This window comes from Ambystoma mexicanum, chromosome 5q, assembly GCF_040938575.1.
Source record: "Ambystoma mexicanum isolate Mex_15411 chromosome 5q, UKY_AmexF1_1, whole genome shotgun sequence".
In the NCBI taxonomy this organism is placed as follows: Eukaryota; Metazoa; Chordata; class Amphibia; order Caudata; family Ambystomatidae; genus Ambystoma; species Ambystoma mexicanum.
In genome coordinates, this window is record NC_090933.1 from 1,330,330,436 (window position 1) to 1,330,351,836 (window position 21,401).

Genomic DNA, 21,401 nt, shown 5'->3' on the forward strand with positions numbered 1-21,401 from the left:
GTTCTCAGTACTGCCTGCGAGCCCACTGCTAGTACGATTGCCATGACAAATGCCATACCAAATGATTGCAAGACTCCTGCACCAGTTCTCAGTACTGCTTGTGAGCCCACTGCTAGCACAATTGCCATACCAAATGATTGCAAGGCTCCTGCACCAGTTCTCAGTACTGCCTGTGAGCCCACTGCTAGCACAATTGCCATGACAAATGCCATACCAAATAGTTGCCAGGCTCCTGCACAAGTTCTCAGTACTGCCTGCGAGCCCACTGCTAGCACAATTGCCATGCCAAATGCCTACCCAATGATTGTAATGCTCCTGTGCCTAATGATTGCAATGCTCCTGCGCCAGTTCTCAGTACTGCCTGCGAGCCCACTGCTAGCACAGTTGCCATGCCAAGTGCCTACCCAATGATTGTAATGCTCCTGTGCCTAATGATTGCAATGCTCCTGCGCCAGTTCTCAGTACTGCCTATGAGCCCATTGCTAGTACAATTGCCAAGCCAAATGCCGTACCTAATGATTGCAAGGCTCCTGCACCGGTTCTCAGTACTGCCTGCGAGCCCATTGCTAGTACAATTACCATGCCAAATGCCATACCAAATGATTGCAAGGCTCCTGCACCAGTTCTCAGTACTGCCTATGAACCCACTGCTAGCACAATTGCCATGACAAATGCCATACCAAATGATTGCAAGGCTCCTGCACCAGTTCTCAGTACTGCTTGTGAGCCCACTGCTAGCACAATTGCCATACCAAATGATTGCAAGGCTCCTGCACCAGTTCTCAGTACTGCCTGTGAGCCCACTGCTAGCACAATTGCCATGACAAATGCCATACCAAATAGTTGCCAGGCTCCTGCACAAGTTCTCAGTACTGCCTGCGAGCCCACTGCTAGTACAATTGCCATGCCAAATGCCATACCTAATGATTGCAATGCTGCTGCACCAGTTCTCAGTACTGCCTGCGAGCCCACTGCTAGTACAATTGCCATGCCAAATGCCATACCTAATGATTGTAATGCTCCTGCACTGGTTCTCAGTACTGCCTGCGAGCCCACTGCTAGTACAATTGCCATGCCAAATGCCATACCTAATGATTGCAATGCTGCTGCACCAGTTCTCAGTACTGCCTGCGAGCCCACTGCTAGTACAATTGCCATGCCAAATGCCATACCTAATGATTGCAATGCTGCTGCACCAGTTCTCAGTACTGCCTGCGAGCCCACTGCTAGTACAATTGCCATGACAAATGCCTACCTAATGGTTGCAAGGCACTGGTTCTCAGTAGTATCTATCTCCCACGTGACCAAGTTGCGTCCTACACTCACACCCAGTATTCAGCCTGGGGAGAATGCCTGTTCTCCCCACGCATTCACTCTACACTTTTTTCTTTCGGTGTGAGTTACTCTTCACACACATCGTGGCACGCCTAACAGCAGAGTCGTACCAATTATCTTGCTTGGACCTTAACTCCCAGCTCTCATCTCTGTCTCTTATTTTTACAAGCGGAGCATTACTTGCAGCATCACCTGCCTGCCGTCACCCGCTCCACATGGGCTCCCCTCCCCCTCCCCCTCCCCTTAGACATTGCTTGGGGCTCGCACCATTACACATGCGCACAAACATTGCATCTGGGGGGGGGGCGACTTCACTCAGGCACCTCCCACGTGTGCACAGCTCCATATCTTCCCGGTGAGGGACTCACCAATGACAATGTCTGGATTCTTTCCTTTTTTACAACGGGCTTCTCGGTGCCTCGCCCTCTTTGCTCAGGGCAACCCGAGGCACTTCCTAGTACTTGGGGTTGGCAGCACGGCAGCGACTAGTTCCCATCCGAGAAAAGGACCATAGCAACGGCCCGCCCCTTGCAGCGTTTGGGGTTGGCATTTCAACACCGGGAACATTTCTAGGAGGCCCTGGACCGTCCTAAGCGGCAAGGCTCTGGCTGCCAGGCTGCAGGAACAGCAGCAACCCGTGTGCTTTTGGCTGGCTGTAAATTGGAATTTTCTTCCCGATACCCTGAACGTTCCTGCAAGACACCCGATTTAGACGGGGGAGCAGGAAATTACATTTACTTTAAAAATCATGCTCAGCTATTCAACATGAAAGGTATGGAGGGCTAAGAAAAGGAACAGGGAGACAGTGTATGCTTGTGTTTAACTGATCAACGGGGTTAATAGAGTGATTTAATGTTTTATGAGGGTGTGATTATTAGGATGCGTGGTTTTAGAGGGGGTTGGCTGGGGCTATCTGTGTGTGATTCGGGATGGCACACAGGCATCTGTTGCAAGGGGGAAGGGGCATCTTGCTATTTGGAAGAAGGATCAGGCATTATGTTATTGGACTAGAGGGAGGGATTGGGCATCTTGCTGTGGTCTGAATGGTTGGATAGGGGCATGCTGGTGTAGGTCTGGTGGGATGAGCCACTTTTGCGTGGCTCTGGAGAAAGGGGGCACATTGGTGTGGGTCTGGAGGGATGGATAGGACATAGTGGTGTGGATCTGGGTGAGGGATAGGGACAGTGGTGTGGGTTGGGGTACATTGGTGTGGGTCTGGGGAGGGATGGAGGACATGGGTGTGTTTCTGGAGGGAGAGATGGGGCACAGTGGGTCTGGAGGGTGGCATGGGTCATCTAGGTGTGGGTTGGGAAGTGGAACGGGGCATCCTGGTGTGGCTCTGGAGGGAGGTGGTGGGGCACTTTGGTGTGGCTCTGGAGGGAAGTGGTGGGGCACATTGGTGTGGATCTGGGTGGAGGGATGGTGCACATGGGTGTGTTTCTGGAGGGAGAGATGGGGCACAGTGTGTCTGGAGGGTGGCATGGGTCATCTAGGTGTGGGTTGGGAAGTGGGACGGGGCAATTTGGTGTGGCTCTGGAGGGAGGTGGTGGGGCACATTGGTGTGGATCTGGGCGGAGGGATGGTGCACATGCGTGTTTCTGGAGGGAGAGATGGGGCACAGTGGGTATGGAGGGTGGCATGGGTCATCTAGGTGTGTGTTGGGAAGTGGGATGGGACATCTTGGTGTGGCTCTGGAGGGAGGTGGTGGGGGCACATTGGTGTGGATCTGGAGGAGGGTGGTGGGGGCACATTGGTGTGGATCTGGGTGGAGGGATGGTACACATGGGTGTGTTTCTGGAGGGAGAGATGGGGCACAGTGGGTCTGGACGGTGGCATGGGTCATCTAGGTGTGGGTTGGGAAGTGGGACGGGCATCTTGGTGTGGCTCTGGAGGGAGGTGGTCGGGTCCCAGTGGTGGGGGCACATTGGTGTGTTTCTGGAGGGAGGTGGTGGGGCACATTGGTATGGCTCTGGAGGGAGGTGGATGGGGCACATGGGAGTTTTTCTAGAGGGAGAGATGGGGCACAGTGGGTCTGGAGGGTGGCATGGGTCATCTAGGTGTGGGTTGGGAAGCTGGACTGGGCATCTTGGTGTGGCTCTGTAGGGAGGTGTTGGGGGCACATTGGTGTGGGTTTGATGGGAGGGATGGGGACATTGGTCTGGGGAGGGATGACCGCATATTGGTGTGGGTCTGGAAGGAGGGGACGGGGCACATTGGTGTGGGTCTGGGCAGATGGGGGCATACTAGGATGGGTGGTTTTAGAGGGGGTTGGCTGGGGCTATCTGCATGTGATGCAGGATTGGCACATGGGCATCTTGCTATGTGGAGGGAGGATGGTGCATTATGGTATTGGTCTAGAGGAAGGGATGGTGCACATGGGTGTGGGTCTGTAGGGAGGGATGGGAACATTGCTTTGGGTATGAAGGGAGGCACAGGACACATTGATGTGCATCTGGAGGGAGGGATGGGGCACATTGGTGTGGGTCTGAAGGGAAGGATTGGGGCTCATTGGTCGGAGGACGGATAGGGGCATCTTTCTGTGTGGAGGGAGCATGGGCCATCATGGTATGGGTCTTGAGGAAGGGATTGTGCATCGTGGAGTCTGGATCGGAGGGGGCATTGTTGATATGGAATGGGCATATAATGGGGGCATGTCAGGGAATGGTGGAGCATGTGGGTCAGGGCTGGAGCGCTCTGGTGGGAAGGAAGGGGGCATCTGGGTGTGAATGGAGGGATGGGGTATGTTTGTCTGGAGAGAAGGATGTTGGTTTATTGGAGTGGTGGGAGCATGTGTGTGTTGAAGGGATGGGGTAATCGGGTGTGGGTATAGAGAGAGGGCGAATGGCGCCATCTGAGTGTGGAGGTAGAGATGAAGCATATGGGTGTGGCTCTGAGGGGTGGAGCATCTTGGTGTAGGTATGGAGGGACGGATGTTGGTGTCTTTGTGTGGGTTCGGATGGAGGGATGGTGGCATGTAGGTCAGGAGGGAGGTGGCATTTGAATCTGGAACGTGTTTGGAAGGAGAAATGGGGCATTTGAGTGTGAATGGTTTCTGCTTGTGGGTGGCGGCATAAAGGATCATTAACAGCGGAGCAGCGTGAGGGAGAGCCGTGGGCCCGACCTCGGTTGCATCCCAGACGTGCACACCCACAGCCCGGGGCACCTCTCGCAGAGCGGTCCGGTGCGCGTGGTCAACCAGCCCCCTCTCCTCACTGAGCCCGCATCTGCGCTGGCCGGGGGGGCGCACACTCCTCTCTCTGACCTGCCAGCGGCTGGGCATTGGTGGGCACACCCCGGTCACCAGGGAAGCCCTGACTGGGGGTAGCCGGGAGCCGAGGGAAACCTGACTGCTCTCGAGGGGTGCCTCCCCAGGCAGACAGGCACCCGGGCAAGCCAGGCATGAGCCATGGTGCAGCTGGCTCACTTGACGGTGGGCGCCAAGGTTCCAGCCGCCCACATCTGTGTGTGAGCAATGGCCAGGCCCGCTGGCACAGTGGGTGACCATCCCTCTTGCCCAGGTACCTGGATCTGGGTCCTATGCGGCCGTGCTGGGGTTTGAAGACTCTAGTGGTCCCACCCGACCCCCTGTCTGTGCTGTCTCTGGCCTGACTCGTTGTCCATCTCCCAGCCCCCTCTCCCAAAAGGGAAGCGGAAGGGGTCGGGGAAGGATGAGTGGATCGGGCCGTGTGGGCAGGTGGCGGAGCGGCCTACCTCCATCCCCCTGGGAAGCGCTGTGCTGCTGCAGCTGGCGGTCAGGCTGAGCACCTGGATTATTATTTTTTATTTTTTTGAAACCACAATGGTTTCGGCCGAGCTAGACAGGGAGCTGGGCTGTCCTGCCACAGTCAGCGCTGCCTCCCCCAACCTCTCCTGCACCGGCAGGGTCAGGCCAACGTCTAGGACAAAAAAAGTTGCCTGTGGCTCTTGGCGGTGGATCACTCGACTCGTGCATCGATGAAGAACGCAGCTAGCTGCGAGAATTAGTGTGAATTGCAGGACACATTGATCAACACTTCGAACGCACCATGTGGCCCTGGGTTTTTCCCGGGACTACGCCTGTCTGAGGGTCGCTTGTACATCAATCGCCCCGGGGTTAACTCCCAGGGGCATGGCTGGGGCTGTCGCAGGGACCCCATTCCATTCATCCCCCTAAGGTAAGACCCCGATCAGCACCGTTGCTGGATCCTTGGATCTGGCGCGCAAGCTCATTGCCGACGCGTCCTGGTTTCCCCAGTTTCCCCACCTCATGCTGGTTTCGGGAGGGCCGGGTGGCCGACGCGCCCCGGATGTGGTGGCGGCGGCAGCAGGCTTTAAAAAAGCCTGGCGCATCTTCACCCTACCCCGGGGCACCTGGCCGTGCTGTGTGTGGCTGTCTTTGGTGTCCCACGGCTGCCGGCGCAGGATGACCATGGAGCACGGACCTCGTGACCATGTGGGCTTCGGTCACAGATTGGGACAGAATACACTCACCTGCGCCAAGGGCTGGGGAAACCCCCCATACGGGCCCGAGGCCAGCTGCCCTGAGCTTTGTGCTCCCCGACCACGACCTCAGACCAGACATGGTGACCTGCTGAATTTAAGCATATTACTAAGCAGAGGAAAAGGAACTAACCAAGATTCCCTCAGTAACGGCCAGTGAAAAGGGAAGAGCCCAGCGCCGAATCCCCATTCAGCAGCAGGAGTGGGAAATGTGGCGTACAGAAGACCGACTCCCCGTCAGGGGGCTCAAGTCCTTCTGATCGAGTCTCCCCACGCGGATGGTGTTAGGCCGATAGCGGCCTCTTGCACACCGGGATCAGGTCTTCTTGGAGTCAGGTTACTTGGGAATGCAGCCCAAAGCGTGTGGTAAACTCTGTCTAAGGCTAAATACATGCGCGAGACTGGTGACCAACAAGTACCGTAAGGGAAAGTTGAAGAGAGTTCAAGAGGGTGTGAAACGGGTGAGCGGTAAACTGGTGGGGTCTGTGCAGTCCAGCCACAGGATTCAACACGGCAGGCAGGTTGGTCACCTGGAACGGTGGAGGCCCTTGCAGGTCTGCGGCCCGGGCACATCCAGCCCCAGCAGGGTGCATTTGGGAAGGCCCCCACGTTGGCTCTCTGCTCCAGCAGAGAGTGTTACAGCCCCTGACAGCAGTTTTGCTGTGTCCACGGGGCTGAGGGAGATAAACCACCACCGGGCCCTTATCCGGCAACTGTCCTGGCCCCTCTTGGGGGTTGCTAGAGTGGCCACGGGAGACGGGGCTCTCGATGTGACTGTGGTGGACTGCCCTCAATACACCCCAACCACGTCGTGCTGCCGGGCGGGGAGGCCCACAAAGGGCGTCAGGGGTCGGTTAACCACCCGACCTGTCTGGAAACACTGACTAAGAATATAATGCCTGCCCGAGTCAGAGGGATGAATGAAACCCTGTGATGTAATGATGTTGAGGGCCGGTGCCCGGCGATTGCAGTGGCATCCTGTCGCGGTGGGCTCTCCACTGACCCGTCTCCCCCGCTCTGTCAGAGATGATGCATGAGCATGTGTGATAGGACCCGAAAGATGGTGAACTCGGCCTGGTGGATGTCCGTAGCGGTCCTGATGTGTAAATCGGTCATCCGACCTGGGTATAGGGGCAAAAGACTAATCGAATGATATAGTAGCTGGTTCTCTCCGAAGTTTCACTCAAGATAGCTGGCGCACGGAAACCCCAGTTTTATCTAGCAGAGGTCTTGGGGCCAAAATTATCTCAACCTGCTCTCAAGCTTTAAATGGGTATGAAGCCCGGCTTGCTGGCGTGGAGCCGGGTATTGTATGAAAGTGCTCAGTGGGCAACTTTTGGTAAGCAGAACAGGCACTGCGGGATGAACCGCATCCGGGGTTAAGGCGCATGATGCAGATGCTCATTAGTCCCCAGAAACGGTGTTGGTTGATATAGACAGCAGGATGGTGGCCATGGTAGTCGGAATCCGCTAAGGAGTGTGTAACAACTCACCTGTCGAATCAACTAGCCCTGAAAATGGATGGCCCTGGAGCATCAGGCCCATACTAGGCCGGCGTTGAGAGCCGCGGGGGCTAAGTCAGGCGAGTAGGAGGGCTGCTGCAGTACGCACAGAAGCCCGGGGCGAGGGCCTGAGTGGAGCCGCCGCAGGTGCAGATCTTGGTTGTAGTAGCAAATATTAAAATGAGAACTTTGAAGTATAAAGTGGAGAAGGGTTCCATGTGAACAGAAGTTGAACATGGGTCAGTCAGTCCTAAGGGATGGACGAGCGCCGTTCGGAAGGGATGGGCTATGGCCTCCATTGCCCTCAGCCAATCGACAGGAAGTCGGGTTCAGATCCCCAAATCCAGAGTGGCAGGGACGGGCGCCCTTGCGGCGTCCAGTGCTGCAATGCAAATGATCCCAGAGAAGCCGGCGGGAGCCGCACAGTTTTTTTTTTTTTTTTGGAAAAAACAATTTTTATTTTATATAACACACAATTCTTGGGACTTCCATCATCAGATTCAGCCTCAGAGTGTTACAATCAGCATTGCCCAGTCCCATGAAACTTCCTCCCCCCTAACTTGAGCCAATATGTCCATGTCATCATCCTGTGATTTTTCAGACGGGTTTATCATCGTCTCTTTATCCGTTTTATCATAGCTCTGATCAGACTGGGGGGGCCACTCATGGTAGCCACCAGCTGCCTCCATTCAATTAGGGGTCCTACCTCCTCCTCCCCTCCCCTACAAACCGTGTCCCACCAAACAGCCGTTTCTGCCTCTGCCCATTTTAAGAGGTCAGCCCACCACAACTCTATCCTCGGCCTCTGGGCTGCCTTCCAGCACATTGCTATCCTTTGTTTGGCCAGGACATATGCTAGATCTTTCATTTTGCTTATGTGCTTTAAGTTACGTGGCCTAGGGAATCCCCCCAGCATGCATGCCCAGGCCGACTCCACCTCCAGTGTAATACCGGTTCCTGCTAAGCGTGCCTTCACTTCTTGCCAAAACCGCCCCACCTCAGGGCAGGCCCAAAACATGTGGAGTAGCCCAGCCTCCTCCACCCCACACCTAGGGCATTTCTGAGTCGTATGGCCACCAAACCTAGCGATCTTACTGGGGGTGAGCTATGCTCTATGTGTGACATATAGATGGATCTGCTGGAGCCTTGCATTCTGGGACACTTCTTTATGATATCTTTGGGCTCTTTTCCAGAGCCCATCCGACATGGGCTCTCCCACCTCATCCTCCCAAAGTTGTCTGTTGTCTGTTGGGTCAAGTCCTTCCCCACCTTGGACCCCAACAGCTCGTATATGCGGGAAATCTCATGCCCACCCTCTGAAATATCATATATAGGCTCCATGGTGGCATCCGGTTGTCCGGTGAGCACCTCTGTTGGCCACTTCACTCGTACTCTCTTGACAATTCTGGTGTAAGTTATGTACTGCCCTTTATGCACCACAGTATCTCCGATCAGGTTCGGGAACTCTAATGCCTCCCCTTCCAGCCATATGTCTCCCACGGTGGCCAGGCCCACTGGTTCCCAGTACTTGCGGACCCCTTGTATCAGCTGGGGATCCTCTCCACATAGTGCTGCAAGCGGCACCTGCATAAAGTACGGAACCAGGTGTCCCGCAATCTGCCACGTTCTGTGCCATATCTCCCATCCCAGTACCAGCAGCCCCGCCATCCCCCGGACCGTCGACTTGGACAGCCACACCACTTCTTTGTGAAAGAAGGGGAGCAGTTCCCTGCACAGCAGCCTGGTTTCTGCCGTCTCCTCGCCAGACAGCCATCTTGCTACATACTGCAGCTGCCCTGCCAGATAGTATAGCTCAAAATTTGGCAGGTTGATCCCTCCCCTATCACACGAGTTCTGTAGTTTCCAGAGGGCCACCCTGTTCTTGGAGTTGCCCCAGATGAAGCTCCTACACAGGCTATGGAGGGTAGCGAGAAAGCACCTCGGGATCCCATGCGGGATGTTAACAAAGAAATGCAACAGTCTGGGCAAAACTACCATTTTTAGCAGAGCAGCCCTCCCCACCATAGCCAGGGGTAACCTGGACCAGAATCCCATGCTGTTCTTAATTCCTTCTACTGCTTTAACAGTGTTGCGTGCATGTTCTTCTGCCATATGGTATATGTCAATTCCGAGATATCGGAACGACTTTGTGTGCCAGGGTAATCGGCAACACTGGCAGACTCCTGGGCAAGACAAGCTTGTATCTCCCCAGAGGGAACACGCTAGACTTTTTGGGGTTAACCGCTATGCCAGAGAGAACGGCAAATTGCTCCATCATGTCTAGAATATATTGCATGTTCTCTTCTGGGTAGCGTAAATATAACAGTATGTCGTCCGCATATAAAGAAACAAGGTGCATGCCATCCGCAGTGCGAATACCTATCTCCTCGTATTGCTGTCTCAGGCAGGTGGCCAATGGCTCCAGTGCCCATATGTATAACATGGGTGACCACGGGCAGCCCTGTCTAGTGCCTCTGCTTAGTTACCATTTGTCCGAAATGATAGCACCCGTTTTGACCCTGGCGATCGGGGAACTGTATAACATTGTCACCCACCTGAGGTACCCCGGTCCCATTCCATAGCCCTTAAAGGTCGCGATCAACTAGGGCCTTTTCACTGGCTCGAAGGCCTTGACGGTGTCTAGTGAAACTATTGCCAGTTCACCTGGGTCATTTTTTGTCTGGTCAAGGATGTGATGCAGTCTTCTGAGATTATCAGTTATGTTCCTGACATAGCCCGTTTGGTCGGCGTGTATCAGTTTACCAATGACAGCCTTAAGCCTATTTGCCAGTACAGCAGTGAGGATTTTACTAACCTGATTGTGGGTCGCACAGGCCCTTATCGATGCTCAATCAGTGATAGGCTTGCCCGGCTTCAGAAGCGGGATAATCATCGCCTCTCGCAGGGTCTCTGGTAGCCTGCCTTGCTCATACGACTGGTTAAGCATGGCCAGCAGCGAGGGAAACAACTCTTGTTCATAGGTTTTATAAAATTCACTTGGAAGCCCATCGGACCCGGGGGCCTTACAGGTGGGCAAGTAGCGAACCACCAGTTCGAGTTCTTCCATCGTAATAGGGGCATCTACGTCTGCGCGTTCTGCCTCATCTAAGGTGGGTAGGCCCATGTCCTCCAATCTTACCCAAATTTCGTGGTCTCTAGGGCCACCTGGGTCCTCATAAAGATGTTTATAGAATCTCAGGAACTCCTCATTCACCACCTCCTGGGTATTCTGAGTCCACCCTCCCTTGCCTTTAATTTCCCTGATCACTGTTCGCGGCGTCTCACTCTTGTATAGCCAGGCCAGCAACCTGCCCGGCTTATCTCCCCACTGCGTGCTGTCTCTCCACGTATTTCTTATAGCTTAGTTTACATAACCTGTCCCAGCAGTCCCCACTGGCCTGTTGTAATTGCCTTATCCTGTCTCTGTCCTCATCAGCGGTGCCTTCCGTATGCATCCTGCCCTCCAACTCCTCCTCAATTCCCTTCCACTCTGCTCTATGCCCTCTTGGAGCCCCCTAGACTTCGAAATGGCACCACCTTAAACGCCTCCCAAACAGTTCCCATAGAGCTTACACTGCCAGTATTTATCTCGAAGTACTCAGTGATCGCATCTCTTAAATCCTCCCTGCATCCCGGGTCCTGCAGAGCCTCGGCTCTGAGTTTCCAAGTGGGAATCTGTGCCCTGGGAGGTTGATGCCGCCACTCCAGGACCAGGGGGGAGTGGTCCAAAAGCACCCTAGCTTTGTATTCCGCACCTTCCATCTCTCCTGCCAACTCTGTGGAGGCGAACACATAGTCTAATCTTGTGTGAAGGGCGTGTGGTGCCGTATAGTGCGAGTATTGTCTATCCACTGGATGCAACTGCCTCCAGACATCCACTAGGTCCCTCGGGAGGGCCTGCAGCACCTTTGCTGCTGGGGTTGGTTTGTCTATCTTACTATCCGATCTGTCCACATTAGGGTTAAGTACACAGTTAAAATCACCTCCCTAATAATCCCACCACCCAGCAGAGGGCCGACTCTACCGTACAGGGTCCTAAAGTAAGCCGCTGTGTCCTGGTTAGGGGCATATAAATTTAAAATACACACTTCTCGGTTTTCCAATATACCCTTCACAACAGTCAATCTGCCATCTGGGTCACCCGTGACCTGAAGCAGATAAAATGGCACCTGCGGCGCCACCCAGATGATAACTCCTCTAGCGTAGGGCGAGTATGTGGATCCCACCAGGCACCCCCTCCACTTCTTCTTAACCACCTCCAATTTCTCCCTAGTGAGGTGGGTCTCTTGCAATAATGCTATGTCGGTCCTCATCCTTTTCAGATACATCATCACCTTGTTACGTTTCAGATAGCTGTTGAGGCCCCTGACATTCCAGGTAACCACTGTAAGGCACCCTGGTGCCATCACCATGATATCCCGCCTCTTAAGGGTCACATTTTGGCTCAATACCCTTTCCCTCCCATCAAACTTCCCTCCAACCCCCTTCCCAACTCCCCATCCCAACTCCCCATCCCCACAACTTCAAACCACTGCACACCCCTCTCACCCTCCCACCTCCCCCCCCTTCGTCTACCCCAACCCCAACAAGTGCCCAGCTCCATCACTGGATCTCAGGCCCCCCTGCGTTTGGTTCTGCCCTAAAAGGCCCCAGCCCAGAACCCAGCAGGGTGTCACCGAACTACCAGTGACCTAACTAAACTATTCGTTATGGGGGTGTGAGGTCATGCTCCGTATAGCTCCTATATCTATATCAAGGTTTCCAGTGCCACTGTCTCATATTTATAATTGTAGCTCTGAACACACTCCTCTGCCGGTATATGCAATGCTATATTCAAGTCCCATTGTCATGTGCTGCAGCACCTAGGGCGCTTTTCCGACGCATGTTACTTATCTCCACCTTCTGCTCCCTGGATGTCCGGTTCCTGGGGACAGCTCTGCGCATCTAACCATCCCATGGCGTCCTCTGGGGTGTCAAAAAACAAGGTTCTGCTCTTGTAGAAAACCTTCAGTTTAGGTGGAAAAAGCAGCATGTACCTATGGCCTGCATCCCGCAATCTTCTTTTCACGGACCCAAAGTTCATGTGGCTGCGCTGTACTTGCAAGGTATAATCCGGGTATGCCGTTATGTTCGCAGCACCTCTTTGTATCGTGCCGCCCTTCCGAAAGTGTTCAAGGATTATTTTCGCTGTCCCGGTAGTTTAGGATCTTCGCTATCACCGGCCTGGGGGGGGGTAGGGTTCCCCGGCGGTGGCTTCCTCATCAGGGCCCTGTGTGCCCTCTCTACAGCGAACCCCTAGGACAGAGCTCCCCCGGTTATCTCCTGTAATAGCATAGACTCGATGTATTCGTAGGGTTAGTTCCCTCAGCTCCTTCCGACAATGGGAATATTGTTCCTTCGGACGCGTCCCTCCGCCTCTTCCGACCTGCTCTCCAGATTGCCCACACGTTGTACCAAGGCGTGAAGTTCAGATTTATAGGCAGCATAGGCTGCTGTGTTCGGGGCCACCACTTTTTCCAGGTCCTCCGTGCGCTCAACCAACAATCGTACGTCTTGCCGGAGAAGATTTACGTCCTCTTGCACTGCTCCAACTTTGAGCTCAAGTACAGCTTTCAATTCACTGATTGCCAGGCCCAGTTTGGTCTCCAAGGCCACTTTCAGGTCCGCAATCGCCGCAAGTACCTCCTGGTTGCCCATAATGTCTGGGCCCCCAGCGGGGGTCCTGTCTTTTTTCCTGGCCCCTTCTGCACCTGGTGGTGTTTTGGCAAAATCGTCCAGTGTGGGCTGCTTGCCTTTCTGTCTGATGGGTTTGTTGGACATCTTGTTGCGTCAGGGTAAAGTGAGTCGGCCCCAAAACGTGCTGTCCTCTTTTAGAACGTGCTAAGTTGCCCAAAATGTCTAGGCCCGGCCTGATCGTTTCAGGAGTGTCCTCCAGCGACCTCCCCTATTTCTAGAATGGACTGTGTCCTCCCACGTACCCATGTGGGTTCATTCAGCCTTCACAGGAACTAAGGACCCTGCCCCAGTCGATCTAGCTCCCCGGGCTGTCTGCCTGGCGCTGGTGTGGCTCTGCGGGCTCCGGTGGCCACTCTTGCTGGTCCCCACTTTCATGGGGCAACCCCGTACACCTTCATCTGCAGTTACCTCTTGCGGCCACCTCGGGCACGTTGTCTGCGTCTCTTTGTTCCCACTTCAGGCGACTGCTAGTCTCTGTGTTTCTGTCTAAGCCTGTCTGTTCCGCTCGGGTGGCTGGATCAGCATTCGTAAATCAATCATAAGCATGTCTTGTTCTTCGCTGTGCTATTGTGTTTAATAGCCTCCACAGGATGGTTTAGTGGAGTTTGTTGCAGGTTGGGTTGCCGATGTGTGCCTGCGCCTCTTCGTCTCACGGTGCGGCGCTGGGTTTATTGTGTCATGGGCATTTCAGCTTATCAGCTGTCTGTGAGCAGCAACGGTGCTCTTTTCTCTCCTCCCATCACCTCGTTAAAGGAGACGGATGCTCCCAGCGTCGCCTCCCTCTGATCGATCCGCTTGGTGCACAGCGTACCGGGCAGCTCCCTGCGTCTATATACACATGTGCATTGGCGCCATTTTGAATGCGCTATCCAAGCTCTGCATCGCAGCCCATTCAAAGAATTGCTTGGCAACGTGATAGTTAGTTCAATATAAGTCAGTAGTGCTCTGGTCGCCACCGGTTCATTCTAGTTACTGGTTCCACATTCCACCATGCAATAGTTCCATGTTTGCAGGGTCAGCGCTCTGCATGACCCTGCCCTGTGCTGCAATTGCAAGATCAACTCCCTTGTCCCCGGTGGATGCGTGAACGTATACACGTTGCAAAGGGTAATATGATTAAGCTGGCATCTGTTTTGCTAGGAACTGCTATCACATCTAATCAGGGTCCCCCTTTGTGCCTCCGTCAGGTCTCAGGCAACCCTTGGGCTGTGCTCGGCTTTATTATCAGTGAAACTTGATTGCATCCATTTCAGGGTCTTCCTGTGTGGCACTCCGTATACTAAACTGGCCCTGTACATCCGTGTTATTGCGTTACCTTCGGTCCGGATGGCCGCAACACGGAGCCTGCAGCCGTGGACACCATGCGCGACCCGAAAAGCTGCCCTGTCATAGGCCTGTCTAATGACCAAGTCTCCACTGCGGCTGCAAGCAAAACCGCCCATAATGCTTGGACGGCTCACACGCCGTCACTTCGCTACAGCTGCTTGTGGGCACGCCGGTGCCTCGTATGTGTTGCACATACACTGCCGAGTATTGCAGTGTATATTGTACTGTCACTTATTCATGGGTGAGCAGCCTTGTAGTCTATCGCGCATACACGCGGACTGCTTGGGGTTCCAGCCCCGTTTCGTCGCGCACCGGGCATGCGCTTTTCAATCACGGCACTGTTCGTTTGCCGTTTTACTCCGACGTCGGGCTTCTCCCCCGGGTCCCGCGCTGTGGCCACAGGGGGTCTTCACAGCTCCGCTCTACTCGTGGCCCCTTCTGGCAGACCCGATCTGAGCGCAGCTCTCTCTCCTACAACGGGCTGCTCGCGAGTCAGCTGTCCTCCACATCTCTTTGTTGTTGGCGGATCGCCATTTTAGATTCCTCACAAGCGTACCGCCACAAAATTCTTCCGGCTGATTTCGCTCGCATCACAGCGATGATCCTCACCATCTCCAGCTCCAGTTGGGCAGTGTTAGTTCATGAACTCGGGCAAACGATGTATTCAGACCAGGATGGTTTCAATGTGTCACATTTTCTCGGATCATTTCAGGATCATCAGGAGCCTCCTTGGAAACACGTCCTCCTACATGGCTCTCTAGCCACGCCCCCAGCCGCACAGAGAGTTCTTTTCTTTTCTTTGTGAGGGGCAGGGCACCCTGGAATGGGTTTGCCCCGAGAAAGGGGCCCGAGCTTTGCAAAGCGTCGCTGTTCCGGCGGCGTCCGGTGAGCTCCCGCTGGTCCTTAAAAATCTGGGTGAGATTTTGTAAATCTCGCGCCAGGCCGTACCCATATCCGCAGCATGTCTCCAAGGCGGACAACCTCTGCCATGTCAGAACAATGTAGGTACAGGAAGTCAGCCTCTGGATGCGAGCCGGTCCCTTCCTGGGGATCACCCCAGCTGCAGTGTTGGCCAATCTTGTTCTTCCTTTGGGGGTTCAGGGCCAGCATTCTGCCTCGGCCGACACCTAGCAGCTGACTTGGAACTGGTGTGGACCAGGGGAATCTGACTGTTTAATTAAAACAAAGCATTGCGAAGGCCTGTGGAGGGTGTTGACGCAATGGGATTTTTGCTAAGTGCTCCTAATGTCAAAGTGAAGAAATTCAATGAAGCGTGGGTAAACGGATGGGTTAACTATGACCTTTAAGGTAGCCACATGCCTCGTAATCTAATTAGTGATGTGCATGAATGGATGAATGAGATTCCCACTGTCCCTATCTACTATCTAGCGAAACCACAGCCAAGGGAACAAGCTTGGCAGAATCGTCGGGGAAAGAAGACCCGGTTGAGTTTGACTCTAGTCTGGCACTGTGAAGAGACATGAGGTAGGATAAGTGGGAGGCCCTCGGGCCGCTGGTGAAATACCACTACTCTTGTTTTTCCACTTACCCGGTGAGGCGGGGGGCGAGCCCCAGGGGGCTCTCGCTTCTGACTCCAAGCACCCGGCACCTGCCGGGCACGACCCGCTCCGGGGACAGTGGCAGGTGGGGAGTTTGACTGTGGTGGTACACCCTGTCAAAGGATAACGCAGGTGTCCTAAGGCGAACTCAAGGAGGACAGAAACCTCCCGCGGAGCAGACGGGCAAAAGCTAGCTTGATCTCGATTTTTCAGTATGAATATAGACCGTGAAAGCAGGGCTTCACGATCCTGCTGACTTTTTGGGTTTCAAGCAGGAGGTATCAGAAAAGTTACCACAGGGATAACTGGCTTGTGGCGGCCAAGCCTTCATAGCGACATCGCTTTTTGATCCTTCGATGTCGACTCTTCCTATCATTGTGAAACAGATTTCACCAAGCATCGGATTGTTTACCCACTAATAGGGAACGTGAGGTGGATTTAGACCGTTGTGAGACAGGTTAGTTTTACCCTACTGATGATGTGTTGTTGCAATAGTAATCCTGTTAAGTACGAGAGGAACCGCAGGTTCAGACATTTGGTGTGCATGCTTGGCTGAGGAGCCAATGGGGTTATGCTACCATCTGTGGGATTATGACTGAACGCCTCTACGTCCAAAATCCCCCCTCCACCCCAGACCGTGATACTGCAGCGCTGTCGAGCATCAGTTAGCTTAGGACAGCCGGCCTTGGGGCCGGTGTGTAGAGCCGCTTGCCTCAGGACTTGAGTGTGGACAGAATGGGGGCCACCTCTCTCACCCATAGTGCACCGCATGTTTGTGGGAATCTGGTGCTAAATCATTCATCGACAACCTGATTCTGGTCCAGGGTTTCGTAAGTAGCAGAGCAGCTACGTCGCTGCGATCTATTGGAAGTCATCTTCTGAGCAAAGCTTTTGTTGCAAGGCGGCAGCACCGCCAAGGTTCTCCATCCTTCCTCCTGGGGCATGCGGGATGCACAGGAAAATACCACGCACCATAGGGGCGCACCTGCGGGGGTGTGCGGGCTGGGCGGGGAGCACTCTTCTCACCTTTCCTGGTCAGCCTGGCAGACCAGATGGCCTTGGGCCCGGGCCTTCGAGGTGGTGCCTTAAGCCCCCGAACAGGGCAGGGGAAGAGAGGGTGCAGCCACCCCAGGGCACGGGGTTGTAGCTAAAGCCTGTGCCCCTGGAAAGTGGGGTTGGGGCAGGCCCGGCTGGCCACTGCACCACCTGGCCTGGTAGTAGGCCCAGATGGCCCAAGTTGTGGCTGGTGGACCAGATGCCCGAGTTGCGGCTGACTCCTGCATTTGTCTCCGGTCGGGTTCCGTAAGCTTAATAGTCGGCGTGGAAGTGTCTCCCCGGCCCGAGAGCGCTGAGTTGGTGCCTTAAACCCAGGGTGGGGAAGAGAGGCAGCAGCTTAAGCACCCACCCCAGAGCACGCGGGGTGGTACCTTAAGCCTGTGCCCATGGGCGGTGGGGGCAGGTACGGCCGCTGGGCCATCTGGCCGCGGAGTAGGCCCAGATGGCCCGAGTTGTGGTTGCCACGGCTGACTCCTGCATTTGTCTACGGTTGGCATGGAAGTGGCACCTTGCGGCCTTCAGGGCGGCCGTGGCGCAATTACCGGCTTTAGTTCAATGGCGTTCGTGGGTTGCTCCCGGTCCTCTGGCAAGTATCAACCAGTTGTGGTCAGGTCCAAGACGAGGTGCGTGTGTCAAGGGGCGCCCTGAGCGGGTCCCTTTCCTCCGCGTGGGGGTAAATGCTCTCGCAGTGGCCGGCCCTGAGTTCCACAGTGTTTGTGGATTAGTCCTGGAGGGAAAGGCTCTAATGTTGTGGGAGCAGCTCAGGCCAGAGCTCCAGGGTGAAAGCCCCCGGACCCAGTGGTAGTCACATCGCTCCCCACAGGGAAAAGCTCTAAAGGGGCCCTGCTAAGGGTGGCTGGCGGCGGGGGTGTCCTGGCCTTGGGTGCCTATCTCATGTCTGGGTTGACTGTCCCCAAGCCTGGTGGGGATCGTGGGGAGCCCTGTCCCTCTCTGGAGGGTAAAGCTCTAATGTGGCGGGCGAAGCTCTAAGGCGGCCCGGGCCGGAGCTCCACGGTGGCTGGGGCTGCTGCCCCCACTGGCCTTGGGTGCCAGCCTTGTGCGTGTGGGTGGAGTCCCCAAGCCTTGCGGTAGTTGCGGGGAGCCCTGGAAGGGGAAGCTCTAAATGGGCCCTGCTAAAGCTCCAGGATGGCTGGGGGGGTGCTGGTCCCCCCAAGCACCCAGCCTTGGGTACCTGTCTCACATGTGGGGCGACTGTCCCTCCCCAGAGGGATAAGCTCCAGGGTGGATCAAAAACCTCTTATGTGGAGGGGGGGGGGAGAAAAACTCTAAGGTGGCCTTGCCAGAGCTCGAGGATGACGATTGGTGCTGGCCCATGCCTTTGGGCACCTGCCGGTGCCCTGTCCTTTGTCAGGTGGGGGGGCCAAAGGCCCTTCCCATCCAGGCCCATTGGAATGCTTTGACCTACCAGATGGCCGCTCTCCGAGCCCGGCCATCTAGTTATTGGCCAGAGGAATGTCTGCAAGGACCAGGCGGCTTGGCTGCTCTGGAAGTTCTGATGGGCGTCAGTTTAAAATGTTTCTCCAGTTGGGTCTCTAAGGAGCCCGAGGCTTTTGCCGAGAGGGCCCGCTCTGTCACTCTGGGTACACAGATGACGAAACTTAGTCTCCTTCGTCTGGATTACTATAGACTGGGTGAGAGGGACCTGTCTGCGCTCCTCTTGGTTCTCGTTGCCCAACCCGGGCTCTATGGTGAAAACCCGGGCCAGCCGGGGGGCGTGCCCCACGCAATGCCCCAGCAGAGACTGGCCTGCTGGGGGTGCTCTTCCGAGCACTCCATGGGATCGATTTGGTGCACTTGGTCTGTCTAGGGTTGGACTGCTTGGCAATCCTCGGCTGTTTCAAGCAATTTGCTTCCACCCACCTTGGGACCATGTCAAGGGTTTGCTTCCCTCGGGGAGGGCTCCCTCGTTTGGGCAGCTCTAGAGCGAAGGCTAAGCAGCCCGGCAGCTCCCCAGTGGTCAGATCAGACGGGTTCCCCTCGCAAGCCACGACGCCGCCCCTCCTCCACCAAGCACGTTTCTCCAGCAGTTCGGAAACACACGTTGGCTGCTGACCCCCTCTGTCGCCATACCAGTGGCAGCGTGCTGGCAAACCCCACTACCGGTTCAAGTTGTGCCTGGCCTCTCCCTCCCACCCACCCTGTGGCATGGCTGAGCAGGCCCGGCCGCCGGCACCTGCGTGACCAACCTGTCCACCCGACACGCACACGTCTAGGGATGCTGTTTGGCGCTCGGGTCCTGCAGACAGCCCAAGAGGGTACGCAGGTTGGCTCTAAGGCAGTCGCGCGGCTCCCCCCGTTGCCACCCGCCATCAGGTGCGACTACCTCATTGATCCTGGCAGTAGCATATGCGTGTCTGAAAAATTAAGCCATGCACGTGTAAGTACAAACGACTGGTACAGTGAACCTGCAAATGGCTCATTAAATCAGTTATGGTTCCATTGATCGTGCCATCTGTTACTTGGATAACTGGTAATTCTAGAGCTAATACATGCCGATGAGCGCGGGCCTCCCGGGATGCATGCATTTATCAGACCAAGACCAATCCGGGCTCGCCCGGCCGCTTTGGTGACTCTAAATAACCTCAGGCCGATCGCACATCCATGTGACCGTGACGATGCATTCAGATCAACTTTCGATGGTACTTTGGTGACCACGGGCAATGGGGAATCGGGGTTTGATTCTGGAGAGTGAGCCTGAGAAACGGCTACCACATCAAGGAATGCAGCAGGCGCTGAAATTACCCAATCCCGACTCCGGGAGTTAGTGACGAAAAATAACAGTACAGGACTCTTTCGAGGCACTGTAATTGGAATGAGTACAATGTTTAAATCCTTTAACGAGTACCCATTGGAGGGCAAGTCTGGTGCCAGCAGCCACGGTAACTCCAGCTCCAATAGCATATATTAAAGTTGCTGCAGTTAAAAAGCTTGTAGTTGGATTTTGGGATTGAGCTGGCGGTCCGCCGTGAGGCGAGCTACCACTGCCTGTCCCAGCCCCTGCCTGAGCGTTCTGGGGGTCTGAAGCGTTTACTTTGAAAAAAGTACAGTGTTCAAAGCAGGCTGGTCACCTGAATACTTAAGCTAGGAATAATGTAATAGGACACTGGTTCTATTTTGTTGTTTTTCGGAACTGGGGCCGTGATTAAGAGGGACGGCCGGGGGCATTCGTATTGTGCCGCTAGAGGTAACATTCTTGGACCAGCGCAAGACGAACCAAAGTGAAAGCATTAGCCAATAATGTTTTCATTAATCTACTGTTGTTTTTGGTTGTTGGTCTTCAGGTCTGCCAAATTCCCCTAAGAGTGCTGTTAACGTCCCGAGGGAAGTGTCCATGTCTGTTAGCACGACTAGGAGGTCGTCGGCAAAGGCCATTGCCTTATGGTCTTCCCCACCAAATGTAATCTCTTTTATTCCCCTCTCCTGTCTAATTCTAGCTAGGAAGGGTTCGAGAAAGTTTGCGTACAGGAATGGTGACATGGGCAGCCATGCTTAGTACCCCTAGTGATCCTTATCGCCTGGGAGACATGCCTATTGATAGCCAGCCTGATAAGTGGTGCTCCATAGTTGACTTTGACCAGGTGGACAAGTCCCGGGCCAAACCCCATAACCATCATGGTAGCAAACAAGAATGACCATTTGACTCGGCCAAATGCCTTCTCTGCATCTAGTGCTAACACTCCCTGCCCTCAGGACTGCCCTGTTTGACTTCTCTATCAGGTGGGATATTCGCCTAATGTTGACAAATGTTTGTCGCCCCTTGACAAAGCCTGCTTGATCCGGGTGGATCAGGTCAGTGATTACTTTATCCATTCTAGATGTTAGAATTTTTTGTAAAGATTTTGGCATCAAGGTTTATTAGGGCAGTAGGGCGGAAGGCTACAGAGGGTTTGCTTCTTGTTTGGCTTAGGGAAGAGGATTACCTTGGCCTCCTCCATGGACTGGGAGATGCGGCCCGTATCGGAGAAGGAGTTGAACAGGGATGCCATTAACGGGACTAATGTGGTATGGAATGCTTTATAGAATGTGGCGGGATACCCGTCCGGGCCTAGGGCTTTTTTTGGTTGTAGCGATTGGATCGCTGCACGCACCTCGTCTTAGGTAATTGTCCATTCTAAAGCGTCACGCTGGCTCTGTTCTAATCTTTTTAGCCAGCAAGATTTTAAGAAGGCCTTTTGGAGGTCACTCTCCGGTGCCTCCGCAGAGTAGAGGCTTGTATAGAACTCTGTGAACGCCTTAAGGATCTCTTCTGTACGTGTGGTTTCCTGTCCCTCCACCATCTGAATGTGGCGTATTGTACCTGCCGCCTCCTTCTGCTTAACCTACCTGGCTAAGAGCCGGCCTGTCTTGTTTGCTGGAGGTAATACTTCTGCCTCAGGAATCGGAGTGA

General features: G+C 54.6%; 1 non-coding gene across 1 annotated transcript; it reads left to right on the forward strand.

Annotated features, from left to right (window-relative positions):
* The first annotated feature begins 5,254 nt into the window (after window positions 1–5,254).
* LOC138499285 (5.8S ribosomal RNA) lies at window positions 5,255–5,405 on the forward strand. The gene has a single exon (XR_011279302.1). It is a non-coding gene; the product is annotated as a 5.8S ribosomal RNA (ribosomal RNA).
* Window positions 5,406–21,401: the final 15,996 nt, after the last annotated feature.